Source organism: Vulpes lagopus, chromosome 8 (assembly GCF_018345385.1).
Source record: "Vulpes lagopus strain Blue_001 chromosome 8, ASM1834538v1, whole genome shotgun sequence".
Taxonomy (NCBI): Eukaryota; Metazoa; Chordata; class Mammalia; order Carnivora; family Canidae; genus Vulpes; species Vulpes lagopus.
This window is the reverse complement of record NC_054831.1, coordinates 7,267,713-7,280,733: the sequence shown is the minus strand read 5'-3', so window position 1 is coordinate 7,280,733 and position 13,021 is coordinate 7,267,713.

Below are 13,021 nucleotides of genomic sequence, written 5' to 3'. Positions count from 1 at the left end.
CACCCCCCTGTACCTGCAGGGCTGGGCCATGTGGGGCACAGGGACTTCGGGGCTTCTTGGACCAGTGTTACTGTTTCTGGAGTCTCTGCTCTCTTGGTCTTGTCCTTCCCACCCTCTCGGCTTCCCGTGTCCCTAGCAGGGGACCCCACAAGGCGCCAGTGCTCACAGGCCTGCCAGTTCCACGTGTGGGGGACAGGCCTAACCGATGAGACAGCCCAAGACTGCCATGGAGCCCCCGCTGGTAAAAACCACAACCAGGCAGGGGTTCAAAGGACCCATCACCGCGTCCCCTCCCTGGGGCTCTTCAGCAGCCTGGCCCCGAGTGGCCACCTCTGCCCCCATCCTGCGTCTCCTGTGTCTGTCCCTCTGTCCATCTCGATGCCACTGCTCTGGAGACTCTCTGCCTCCACCTCCAGCCATTTCAGGTCCTCCCCAGCCCCACGCGTTCTTCTTGGGTCCAATTAATTCCACCAAGGAGAGGTGGAATTATGTAAAACGTGGTGATTCCGTAAGGGAGGAGGGGAGGGCAGGGCGGTGGCAAAGTGGCTCTTTGTGCTTTTAATCTGCATTTTTTCCCCTCAACGTTCCGTCTCCAGGAGGATAATTTTCCAGCCTTTTCAGGCCCTGATTGGTATCATTTCTCCAGCAATGACAGCTTTTATTTTCCCTGAAATGAATGCCGTGAAATTTCCAAGAAATATAAAAATGGATATTGTCTCAGGGAGCCGACTCTCTTCCGACAGAAAGGCACAAAGGCAAACGGGCTTCCCTGGGGACCCTGCTGTTCCAGCCACTAGGGGGTGGGGGACCCAAGCCCTCAGCCCCTCCTCCCTCTGGGGTCAGCTGCAGGAACCCTCCGGGCCATCCCTCTCTGGGGCTCCCAGCTGCCATTGATCTGTTCTCCTGTCTCCCCAACTCTCAGCCTGGCCGCCCTAGCTGCCTGCCTCACCCCATCCCGCCAGCTCTGTGCAGCAGCTCACCCCCCCCCCCCCCCCCCCGCCGGCCCCAGGGACTCCCAGGACAGCCCAGTCCTGAGCCCGGTAACCAGGGCCCACCAGAGTGGCCCGGGGATTGGGCCCATGAGCACCCAGTCCTGCACCCCCTAGACAGTCCACCTTTAGAGAGCGACCAGGTCCTTTGCTCCTTCCTTTCTCAGAAAGAAAAGCTGAGCCCAGGTGGGGAGGACGCCAGGGTCTGGCCTCCAGCTCCCCCACATGCGCTCTTGGAGGCATCCAGTTCCAGCGCTCCTCCTCCCCACCCCCAGTTGTCAAGGTGACCCCCTAACTCAGGAACAGGAGGACCACAGGACTCAGCAGCACCCAGCCAAGCCCTGAGCCAGGCAACTGGGGACCGGGGATGCAGGAGTTTGGGGAGCATCCACCAGAGCTGCCTTGGAGAGAGAAGGCCTGAGGGGGCACAAGGGGCAAGGTGAGGGGTGTGGTTCGACCCCCAAAACCCTCAAGTCAGCCTCTTCCCTGACCACGGGCCACATCCCAGCCTGCCCCTCCTGGGTAGGGGGTCACCAGGTCTGGGTGCTGGGGAAGGGGCAAAGAGCAGCCCCCCTCTCTGGGAACAACAGGTCTCACACCAATGGCGTGTCTGCTGAGCTTTTACCAAGCATGACGCGAAATGCTTCCTTCCAAAGGGGGGGTCCCCAAGCTGAAGCCAGGCCTGGATCACCCTGGAGCCCCAGCTGCGATCAGAACTGGTTTTGCACCCCTCTGGCCTGCACAAAAGGGGATAGACTGGGCCCCCACTTGCCTGTCACCCCAGCACACAGGCCTAGGAGCCCCACAGGAGCTGAAGTCCTCAGTCCTGCCTCTGCTCTGGGAGATGCCCCCCAACCTCCACCCTGCCCAGCCAGCTCCCCTTCCCACCACAGACTGTTCTGCAGTATCTTCTGTGTCCTGGAAAACACCCCCCAACCAGCTTCCTGTCCTTTGCCCAGCCTCCCAGTGCTCATCCCATCTATTATTCACAGCACAAAATGGATTTTTAATTTGAGAAATGAAATGACTCTCCCAAGTGGCCGGGGTGGCGGGGAGGGGGCGGGGGAAGGCCGGAGCCTCTAGGCAGCCGCCACGATGCTGACTCAGACTTCTGTGGGAAAGCCAGGTGCCCACCGCAGGCTGGGGGGGCCCCCAAAGGCCCACGTGCCCCAGAACCCGGCCCGTGCCTTTATTCTTCCCTCTTGCTGTGACTAGGTGGTGTGAAGGGGTGCCCTCTTTCCTGCCTGAGCTCCCAGTGGGGTATCCACCTGACCAGACGGGGGGATAGGGAGGGCTGGACCCTGGCTCCTGCACCCCACTTACTGCAGATATTTGGGCCTCGAGGGTAGCACTTGGGCTCTCTGGCCTGCTCCACCTCCTCCCCAAAGTGCCTGGCCCTCACGGAGCTGGACTCCAGAACCTCCCCCGTGCAGACCCTTAGCTGAGCCCCTCTGCTGGGTCCCAACACCACGGTGCGGTTCGGCCCCCAAACCTGGCTCCAACCTGGACGCTGCCCCAGCCTCCCACTGGCCTCAGGCTCCTGGCACCCCTCCTCTCCTCTCATGATAGAACTCCCACACCTAGTGCGCCCACGGGGCAGTGACCTCTTCCCCACCCTTCCCTGCCCTTCCCGCTCTGTCTCCCCACCTCCCACCTCTCTCTTCTTCTGGGCACCCTGATCTAGTTTCATTTCCCAGAACTTAGCCACCTCTTCTGCACCTCAGGGCCTTAGCACTTGCTAAGTGCTAAGCTTCTGCTGCTGAAACACCCTTCTCACATCACCTCTTGTCCTCTTACGTTGGCCAGTTGCCACTCATCCTTCTTGGGATGTCAGCCTCTCCTGTCTGGTCAGGTGACGTGTCCATGGGCTGGGGCCTTGCCCCCCTGAGCCCCCACCACACTGCCTACACCTTACTCTGCTGTGTAGCCCAGAGCGCAGCACAGATGACACACCGCGTAGACACGGAAAGATCTGACACAGCTGTGGTCAGCTCCCAGGACCCCTGCCTCCTCCCGCTACCCCCAGGCAAAGTATCTCCCAGGCCCAGGCCTCCTGGAACCAGGCACAGCGCCCCCACCTACAAACCTGCCCAGGCTCTCAGATCCTACACACACTTCTCCTCGGCCCTGGGGTCCATCAGATGACAAGAAGGGGCCATCCCTGCTCTCTGCCCCAGCTCCCCTCACTTCTCTTCTCCTGCCATGTAGCAGGCTTCCATCCCACTAGGCACAGACTCTTCTCTGGGGCCATCTACCAACCTCTGGCTCAGTTTTTATTTCATACAAGAAACATATAGGGACGCCTGGGTGGCTCAGTCAGTTAAGCATCTGCCGTTGGCTCAGGTCATGATCTCAGGGTCCTGGGATCGAGCCCTGCATTTGACTGCTCACTCAGTGGGCAGCCTGCTTCTCCCTCTCCCTCTGCCAATCCTCCTGCTTGTGCTCTCTTGCTCTCTCTCAAATGAATAAATAAAATCTTTTTTTAAAAAAAGGAAATAATATAAATATATCCTGGTTTTAAGGGACTTACACTATATAAGTAGGTGGGAAACAAATGTGAAGCCCTCCTTCACACATGTCCCCCTCCCAGGCCTCCCCAAGGTAACATAGAATAAGCTCTATGAGCACTTTAGCATGAGCCTCTAGGCCCACGTGGGCATCGCTTTATTTTTTAAAATCAATGGGACATCACAAGAGGGGTGATTTGGTGCCCTGTACCCGGAGGCCCACAGCAGCACCTCCCCCAGAGAAGTCCTCCCTGCCTCTCACCCTCCCTCCTGGCCCACCTGCCCTGCCCTCCCTGGCTCCGACTCCTCTCCATCCCCTGGAGGCTGTACCCCGGTGCTGGCCTGGCTCCCAGCTCTGCCCCGGGGCCCACCTGGCTCACCTCTGACTCCCTGGTGTCCTCATTCTCTACGTCTGGGCCCAGTCTGAGTCCGGCAACGTCTCAGCCTTACTTCCTCCCTTCCCCATCCATTCTGACTCCGTTCTGGTCCCTAGTTGCCCATCCTTGCTGGAGGAAGCTGCTGTCCTCCTTCAGCTTGCTCACCCAGGTGCTGCTGCCTCCTGCCCGTTCCCACCCCATACCCTCCTCTGTGACCTCTCATCATGGCTCCTGGGGCCTCCTCAGTCTGGCCTCAGACCCTCTTCCAGGGCCCTGGGTCATGCTCCCCTAAATGTCCCTCCTCTTCAAGGGGACTGGACGCCCAAATCTATGCCTTTGTGCTATCCATCCCCTGGGCCTGAGGACCCCAGCTCCAGCCCTCCTGTCCTCTGCTTCCCTCTCAGGCTTCCGGGATCCCCTAACAGCCCCCCTGGTTGGACAGGTGCCTCCTGAGAGCCTCTGCTTGCAGGAGAGATTTGTGCCCCTGTGTGCCCAGCCTGGAACCCGGTGCCAGGCTGGCCTGAAAAGAGGAGGCCTTGCCCCCATCCAGACAGGCCCCCCACAGCTGTGGGTGGAACCCCCAAAATAGAAGAGGTGGGAGCAGCCAGGCCTTCTACCTGCTTTACCACATTGAGCCTTAGAAATCCTAGGAGGGGGTCCCTGGCATTGACCCCAATTTACTTGCAGGCAACCGAAGCCCAGAGAGAGAAAGAAAGTTGCCCTGTTCACGCGGCTCCCGAGCCCTGAAGCTGAGCTTGAAGCCGGCCTGCTGTATTCAGCGTCTTGGGGATGCATACACGATGGCCAGGAGATGAAGGGTCGGCTCTGGAGGGGACAGACAGGGTGCCTGGGACCCAAGTGAAGGCAACACAGACAGGGGCCCAGCTCTGAGCTCAGCCGGGAACTGTGTTGGGGGGCGGGGGACTGCCTCCGGGGCACCAGGCACGTGCCATGGTGGCTCTACCCAGAGACCTCAGGAGGGATCTCAGGGCCTGCAGCCAGGCCCTGGCCTCCCGTCCAGATGTCCCCACCTCCAAAGGCTCTTTCTGGATCTTCCTGTCTGGAGCACCCAGAAAACACAGTTTTCTGTCTGTTGCTCTGGGTACATCTTGTACAGCATTTGTCCCCACCTGACGTTATCTTGTGACTTGGCATTCTCCCAGCCTCTCTTCCTTAGCTCTGTTGGGACCCCAGATTTCCCAGCACCCTGTCCTTGCCCAGCCCGAGTGTCACCGCCTTGACCACAATGCACTTGGGGGTGGAGGCCAGATGGACAGAGTCAAAGCAGGGCGTTGGCAGTGGGGGGTAGGGAGGAAAGAGGGGAGACAGGCTGAGGCCTGTGGGTCTTCAGTTCTGAGACCAAGGCCTCTTGGGTTTACTGTTTGATGGACAGGCCGTGACAGGGAGTCAGCTCCTAGTACAAGATGAGGATAAAGCCAGGGGTGTTTGGGGGATATAGGAAGGTGGACCCCAGAGCCTGGGGAACTTCCTGCCAGGATCAGCAGGGCCCATTGCCGGGGACTGCAAGAAGCAAGGGGGCTTGGGATGGGCAGAGCCCAGAAAAGCCAGTGGGACCTGAAGGGCCTCTTCTTTGCCTCACAGGGTCACTGGGCCGAAGTCCCCTCCCCCAGCACTCCACCATCATTTCAAGTGATTGGAGCTGAAGGGGATCTTTAGCTAATTAAAGCCGAGGCCACTAATTGCCCCTTGTAGGAAAGCACGGCTGTGGCCGGGAGGAGACTGAGGGCCTCAGAGGGCCTCAGGGGGCCAGGCACAGGGCTGTGGCCCTGGGTGGGACCTCCCTCTAGACCGCGTGCTTTGCAGGGGGCACTGTCAGAGACTCCCTGGAGTGGAACTGTGGGATAGAGTGCCAGGACCAGAGTTCCCACTGAACACCTGCATGTCACCGGGACCACCCACGCCCAGCTCTAGCTGTGGGCTGAGGCAGGGGATGCTGAGGGGCCCCCACAGACATTCTATGTATGATAGGTCAGAGGTGAGGACCGCTGGCAGCAATCCAGGGGCGCTGGCCCCACACTGGTGTCCCGAGCCGGAAGCCTGGCTGCCAGTCTCTGCCATCCTTTCCTCTCCTCAGAAGTGCCACCAGCCACACGTCTGAAGGCGCTAACCTCACCTGGGGCTGCCCTTAGCCCAGCGCCACGCAGCTCCCCTCCCAGCAGGATGTCCCAGGGCCTTCCCTCAGAACTACCACAGAGGGTTATTAGTTTTCTGTGTAACAAATTTCCACAAATGTAGGAACTTAAAACAACAAATTGGGGCACCCGGGTGGCTCAGTCTGCCAAGCGTCTGCCTTTGGCTCAGGTCATGATCTCAGGGTCCTGGGATAGAGCATCACATCCCGAATCCCAGCTCAGCAGGAAGCTGCTTCTCCCTCTCCCTCTGCCCCGCCTCAGGTCATGCTCACATGCACTCTCTCTGTCTCAAATAAATAAATAAATAAATAAATAAAACCTTATAAAAAATAAAATAAAACAGCAAATTTATGATCTTAGCTTCTGTAGGTCAGAATTCCAGGCTCCACTTGGCTGGGTTCTCGGCTCAGGGCCTCATGGGGCTGAAGTCAGGGTGGGTGGGGGCTGGGCTCTCTCCCTGGGGCTCAGGCTTCTCTTCCAAGTTCACTGGTTGGGCCAGAATCCAATTCCTTCAGTGTAGAATCAAGGTGTCCATTCTTTGCTGGCTGTCAACCAGGGGCTGCTCTCAGCAACTAGAGGTCACCTGCACCCCTTGCCTGGTGGCCCTTCCAGCCAAAGTCATCAGTGGACAATCTTGTTGGCACTGAATCCTTGTCATGCTTTGAATCTGTCTTCCTCTCATCGACCAGCCGGAGAAACTGCTTTTAAAGGGCCCAAGTAATTAGATCTAATAACCTTCCTATCTTAAGTTCAACTAATTCAGAATCTTAATTACAATTACAAAATCTCTTCATAACAGTACCCAGGTTTGTGTTTGATTGAAAAATGGGGAGAGTCTGTGTGTGTATGTACAACAGGGGCCAGGAATCTTAGGCGACATCTTAGAACTCTGCCTACCACAAAGGACACAGGTCAAAGAGCAGAGGCCATGCTAAAAGTACGAGTAGTTGATTTCTGGAAAAGGTTTTGGACTCTAAGTGCTACTTTGTCTCATTTAAATCCTCATAACAATTCTAGGAGTAGATGCCACTATTATCCCCATTTTTCAGAGGCAGAAACTGAGGCCTGAGAGGTTAAGTGACACTCATAAAGTCACACAGCTGGCAAGTGACCAAGCTAGGATACGACGGTAACACAAGGTCTGATCCAACCTTTACTGTGTGTTCTTGGGAAAGTGTGTAACTTCCCTGAGTTTCTGTGAAGTGAAAGGTTCCGAGGCCTGTTCCCCACGGACAAGCAAGCCCAGTTCCAAGGCCCACATCGCAGGAGATCAGGGGGCTCTGGCCTGGACCATCCTCAGCCGATGGGCAGGAGGGCTGCCTGAGTGGCACCTATGGCACCCAGTGAGATGGGGTGGGGCTGGGGTCTCTGGTGTCAGCCACCTAATTGCAGCCATCCTGGCTTCTGCAGCCCAATGACATGCTATCCCCTGGTGCCGAGACTTACGGTGGCCAGGGAGCCCCTGACAGCCACAGGAACCCCAAGATTAATGGCCAGGAAATTGCTGCTAACCCCGGGGTTGGGCCCCTTAGAGCACAGAATAGGGCTTTCAGACCGTCGCCCAGGGGTGTGTGTGCCGGGGGACACAGCTCGGCTCTCCCCTCTCAGCTGGGCAGGCTCCCGACCCGACAGTCCTGGAGGGGGAGGGGACCACAGAGGCGGCAGTGGCAGCCTGCTCCCCCACCCCATGAGAAAGACTATCAGCCTTGGCGCAGGCCCCCCCAGAATCAGCCTCCCTGCCCTCCCCCCGCCCCCGCCCCCATGCTCCAGCGGCCTCCCTCCATAATGGGGCTTAATCATAACATGCATTAGCTAGGGCCTGCTGCCTGCAATTACCTCTTCAATCAGCCACCCACCACCGCCGCCCCCAGCCTCAGGCCACCTGTGGACACACCCCCCCCACCCTCCCCGCCCCCCCCCAATGCAGTGCTGCAGGCTGTGCAGATGGACCAAGAAGTGACCCCAGGCAGCAGGGGCCCCGGGCGGGGGTGCCCAGTGGACACGAGCTTCCAGCTTCAGCTCAGGGTCACAGGCAATTATTTTAAAAGCCTGTTGAAAACTGTGCAGCTTCCCCAGCGCAGAGGGCTCATCCTGAGGGCTGCACTGCTCTGGGGTGCTAAACACTTGCGTGCACACACATCGGTCACACAGGCCACACACACGTACACACATGTGCATGTGCGTGCACACAAGGGATGGGCAGGTACCGGAGTACATGTGGACCCCCAACATATGGGTACTGGCTGTCTCCAAGGTGCAGATACACAGGGAGACCCCACCTGAGTGACCAGCCCTCAGCCATCGGGGGGCTTCCCTGTGTAGCTCTTTGTCCCCTCTGCCCTGTCCCTAGCACAGACCAGCTCATGGCCTTTGGCTCCCCGTCTCCAGACCCGGGGCACAGGGTCCTGAGCTGACTCAGAGGACTTCCTGTTCCATCCAGCCTCAGAGCTGGGGTGGGGGCCAGAGAAAAAGGGGAGAAAGACCTGGCGGGGGCAGTGGAGGAGGAGACTGTTGTTGGGCTGTGATTCTCTCTAATTGCTGTTTTGCTGAGAGGTAATTAAAATCCCTTTTTATTTCACACGTCAGAGCCCTCACCAGCCTGTGGAGAGGGCGCAGGGGGAGGCCAGGAGGTGGGGGCCATGGAGGGCCGGGCTGCCTGGCACAGGGAGGGGACAGGGAGGTGGGCCATATGAGCCCAGCCTGCCAGCCCAGCCCGCCTGCCAAGAGGCCCAGTGGCAGGGGTCGCCAGCCCAGCCCCTCTCCCAGCCGTGAGCACCTGGGGTCTGGTGCTGGCAGGATCTGCGGCAGCCCAGAGGAGCCAACAAAGGCCATAAGAATGAAGACAGTGACCTCTCCGGAGTGCCTCCTCCATGCCAGGCATTTTGCTGAGCCTCCAACTTGCAGGATTGTTGCAAAAATCACTACTACCAAGTAGATAGCATTATCATCCCGTGTGCCAGGACAGTGATGAAGCTGAGACTCGAGGAGATTATGAAACAGTGAGTCGTCCCCCACCCCCTCACCCCTGCTTGTCAGTGGTGGAACTGGATTTGAACCGGTCTGATCCCAAATTCAGAAGCACCATGTCAACCTGCCCATGCCAGCCCACATGACCGTCCCTTCCTGCAGAGCCTACCTTATTCCACAGCTCTGCCTCCACCCTCCTCAGAGCCCTGAGGGAAAGGCCACAACCTTGGGACCCTTGCCCAAGGCCCCTGCACCAGTACCGTGCCTGTCACTTTGGACCCCTGGTCCCCTGCTGACAGGGCCCCTGGTGCAGGAGAGCTGGGGTTCACCCTGTCTGTCGGGACCTATGCGCATGCTCCAGGTGCCTGGTCAGACCCCGGCTGGAAAGGAGCAAGGTCCCAGCCTTCCCATGGCTAGCTGAGGAAATGGGCCTCACTGGGTGGGGCAGGTGAAAGGTCAGTGAGCGGCACCTCTCTGCATGCATCACCACCCCTTTCTCTCTTCTCTCTGCCGGTGCTTTCCCCTCATTTGGGCCTGGACTTGCATCACCCCCTCCTTTCCATCACCCCCATATCCACCCCATCAGCACACGATCCCCACCGTCAGCATCATCGGGTACCTACCACCCTGCCTGAGGTCTGTTGGCAGTGGGGGTGGGATGTTGGGGACTGCAGGGGAAGGACCAGAGGGGCCCCGAACCCCACTAACAGGTGTCTCAGCTTTTCCAGGGCAGGCATGGAGACTCCCGGATCCATGTAGCTCAGCGCAATGGCATACCATATGCAAGTAGATGCAGAAGGGGAGGGTGGGCAGGCAGAGGTGCAGATTAGGGGGGCCTCCTTGGGTCTGCTAGTGAGGCAGGGCTGATCTTTACCGCATGGAGCAGCCAGGCCCGGGTAGGGAAGGGCCTTATTCATCTTGTGTTCCAGTGCATGGTGCTGGCATTAGGAGGGGCTTAACATTTAAGGGATGAAAGAATGAATGAACACATTTTCAGGATTAAAACTGTCTCCAAATAGGACGTGACACCCAGTGAGGTCGCTCCCCATCACTAGAGCAATAGGATTAAAACCTCAGGTTCTGGTGTCATACTAATCTGGATTAAACACCAGAGCCACCATTGCCCAGCTGTGAACAGGTCACTGGGTCTCCTTAAGCCTCAGTTTTCTTATCCGAGAATGGGAACAACGTGTCTGTCTGAGATCCTAAACAAGGAGATCAGGGAAGAGCCGGGGCCCATGACTAGGCCCCCAGTCTGGGGAATGCCTCAGGTGGGCAGCCCCTGTCTAAGCTCCCCCAAGAGGGAAGGCAGGGGCCAGCCGGAAGCCCTGAGCCTCCCTCCCCATCCTCCTCCAGACACCTGGTGACCTCCACACACCTCATTTCTCTCCACTGAGGAGCAACTGGGCATGGCTGATCCCAACAAGACCACCTTTCTGGCCAGCTGCCCCAGTGAGGGACACCCCCATGAGGCAGGACAGGCAGGACAGGGATGGGACAGAGGGCAGAGACTTCAGGAGCAAGGCCTCTGGGGTATTTGGGGAGCCACTGGGATACCCAGGAAGGGGGCTCCAGGGAGCCCAGTGGAATTTCAGACCAGGGGTAAGTCCTCTCCTGAGCAACGGTGCTCTGAGCCTCACCTTCCTCATCTGTAACATGGGAACAATTACAGGGCCAAACTCTCAGGGCCTTTGTGGGGTTTATATGAAGTGATGGTGTGGAAGCCCCTGGCAGTATGTCTGGCATAGAATAGGGCCCCAGACACACACCCACACCCACACACACCCTGGCAACTGACCATTCCCTGGGCATCGCTGGTTTCCCAGGGGAGCCCTGGAGCCCCCTCCCTCTGGCCCTCTTGGCACATCTGTGGCAGCAATACACTCCACTCCCCGCTCCTGTCAATGTTCCCTGCCAGCTAATGGGCCAATTTTTTAGCATTACGGAGATTTGGCCAATTTGGCAGCTCTGACAGAAAGGCGCAGAGTGAACAGTTGCCTGGGGGCGGGGTGGGGTGTGGAAGCAAGGGTGGGGGAGGAGAGCGCCTGGGGAAGGGGAAGGGGCAGCGGGCCCTCCAAGTCCAGGGCCAGGGCGCGGGGCCAGTGGGCAGTTACGTAATTAGCCCCGCTATGGCCCTCCTCCCGCCCTGCACAGGCCTCGTGCTAGGCGCTTCACATATATTTTCTTTTAATCCTCCAATAACCCTATAAGGCCAGTTCTATGATTCGCTCCATCCTTGCCGGTGTGGAACCGGGTTCACAGATGCCCAAGGTCACAGAGCCAGGAAGTGATGGAGCTGAATGCGAGCTGAGGCTGAAAGCCAGGCCTTTTAACCATGACTGAGATTAGTTTTTAGCTAAAGGCTGAGAATTAGGCCAGGACTCTGTTCCCCCCACCCCACCCACGTCATCCACCCCCATCAACACACACACACACACACACACACACACACACACACAATCTCCAAGAGTCTCAGCCTCTCCATGGAGGCTGCTGAAGATCCTTTCCCTATGAGGCACACATGGATCCTATGACCTTCCCTTCCTGGCTGAGGATGGATGCCTCAGCCCTGAGGCCCCCAGACCCAGCATCTTTGCAGGGAGAACCCTGAGCTCCATGACTGCCAGGCATGGGCAGGGGTCCCAGCCCTGGGCTCTCCCCTCCTGCCCAGACTGTGGGCTGGGGTCCCCATGCCAGCTGTGGCTTCTGGAGCCCCTCCTGGGGTCAATGCCAGACTGGAAGTGAGCATCAGCTGTGCCCTCCACCACACACTCTGGGCCATTTGGGAGCGAGGAGGCAGATCTGCCAGGGAGGATCAGGAGGGGAGGGGAGTGGAGGGGTAGGGGAGGGGACTGCCTCTGAGCAGGGGGAGGGGCTGCAGGACTCTGTGCATTAAGCGATCAGAGAGCACCATATTTCATTGCCGGCAATCGCAGCCAAGACATCAACTACTTGGGGAGAGCAGCCTTAAAAGCCTTTTGATTTTATTTCTTCCACTTCATTTTTTTTTTTTCCTCTTTCCTTGCTGGTGTCCTTGACGAGGCCTCCCTTCCCCCTCTGCTGCCCCTTCCTCACCCCACCCCCCACAGGAGGCCCAGGAGTCTGAAGAGGGGCTGAGGCCAGGGGCTAAGAGACTGGGGGGCCTGCAGGGCGTGTGTGCGTGGGCACATATGTGTGCACGCGTGGCTGGGATACTACCGTGGCTCCCTGTGTCCCTGTGTGTGCCCCTGGGCACCACTGTGTGCTCGTCTGGAAGTATGCTCCGAGGCCATACACCTGTGTGTCCAGGTAGGCTCTGTGTGCACTTGTGTGTGCATGCCTGGGTGTGTATGCACACACGTGGACCTCACTGTGACACACTCACCAGAAAGCTCCACCAAGGTAAGAGACCCGGGGGGCGGGGGGGCCCCCCCGTGGCAAATTCAGAGGGCAAAGAGGAGAAAGGCCAGGGCGGGGGCGGTCGCACCCTTAGGAGTCAGCCTAGCTGGACCAAACCGTGGACCTAGTGGAGACCCCCGAGACCCAGGGCGTCCCCTAGAGGGGTGGCGCATGGAGCTACAGGTGTGCACACCACACGCGCAAGCAAGCACTCACTGCAGAAGCCTGGGAGGGCCGGGTCGCTGCGGGACTCCTGGCTGGGCGCCCATGACGTCAGCTACCGGCCCTGACGTCACCGCCCCGCCCCCCGCCCGCGGGGAGCTCCATCTCCGCCCAATAGCAGGCGGTGGGGAATTGCACATCTGTCTTGTCGGGAATTAGTTAATTGAATCAAGCGGCCAGAGATGCCGCAGCGACCTTGGCTCTGGCCCAGAGGGGGGTTGAGCTGGGGGTGGGGGGTGCGGAGGGGAAGGCTCAGCCCGGAGGGCGACGTGGGGGAGGGGGCCTCCTGGCCTGCGGTGGGGAGACCCAGCTCCCGGGGGAATATTGGTGGGGGTCCGGCTCAGCCCTGCCCCAGCCTGGCGAAGACAGGGACCGGGACCTGCGGAGCTGGCAGGCTGGGTCGGGCCGGGCCTCTGGGCACAGGGCGA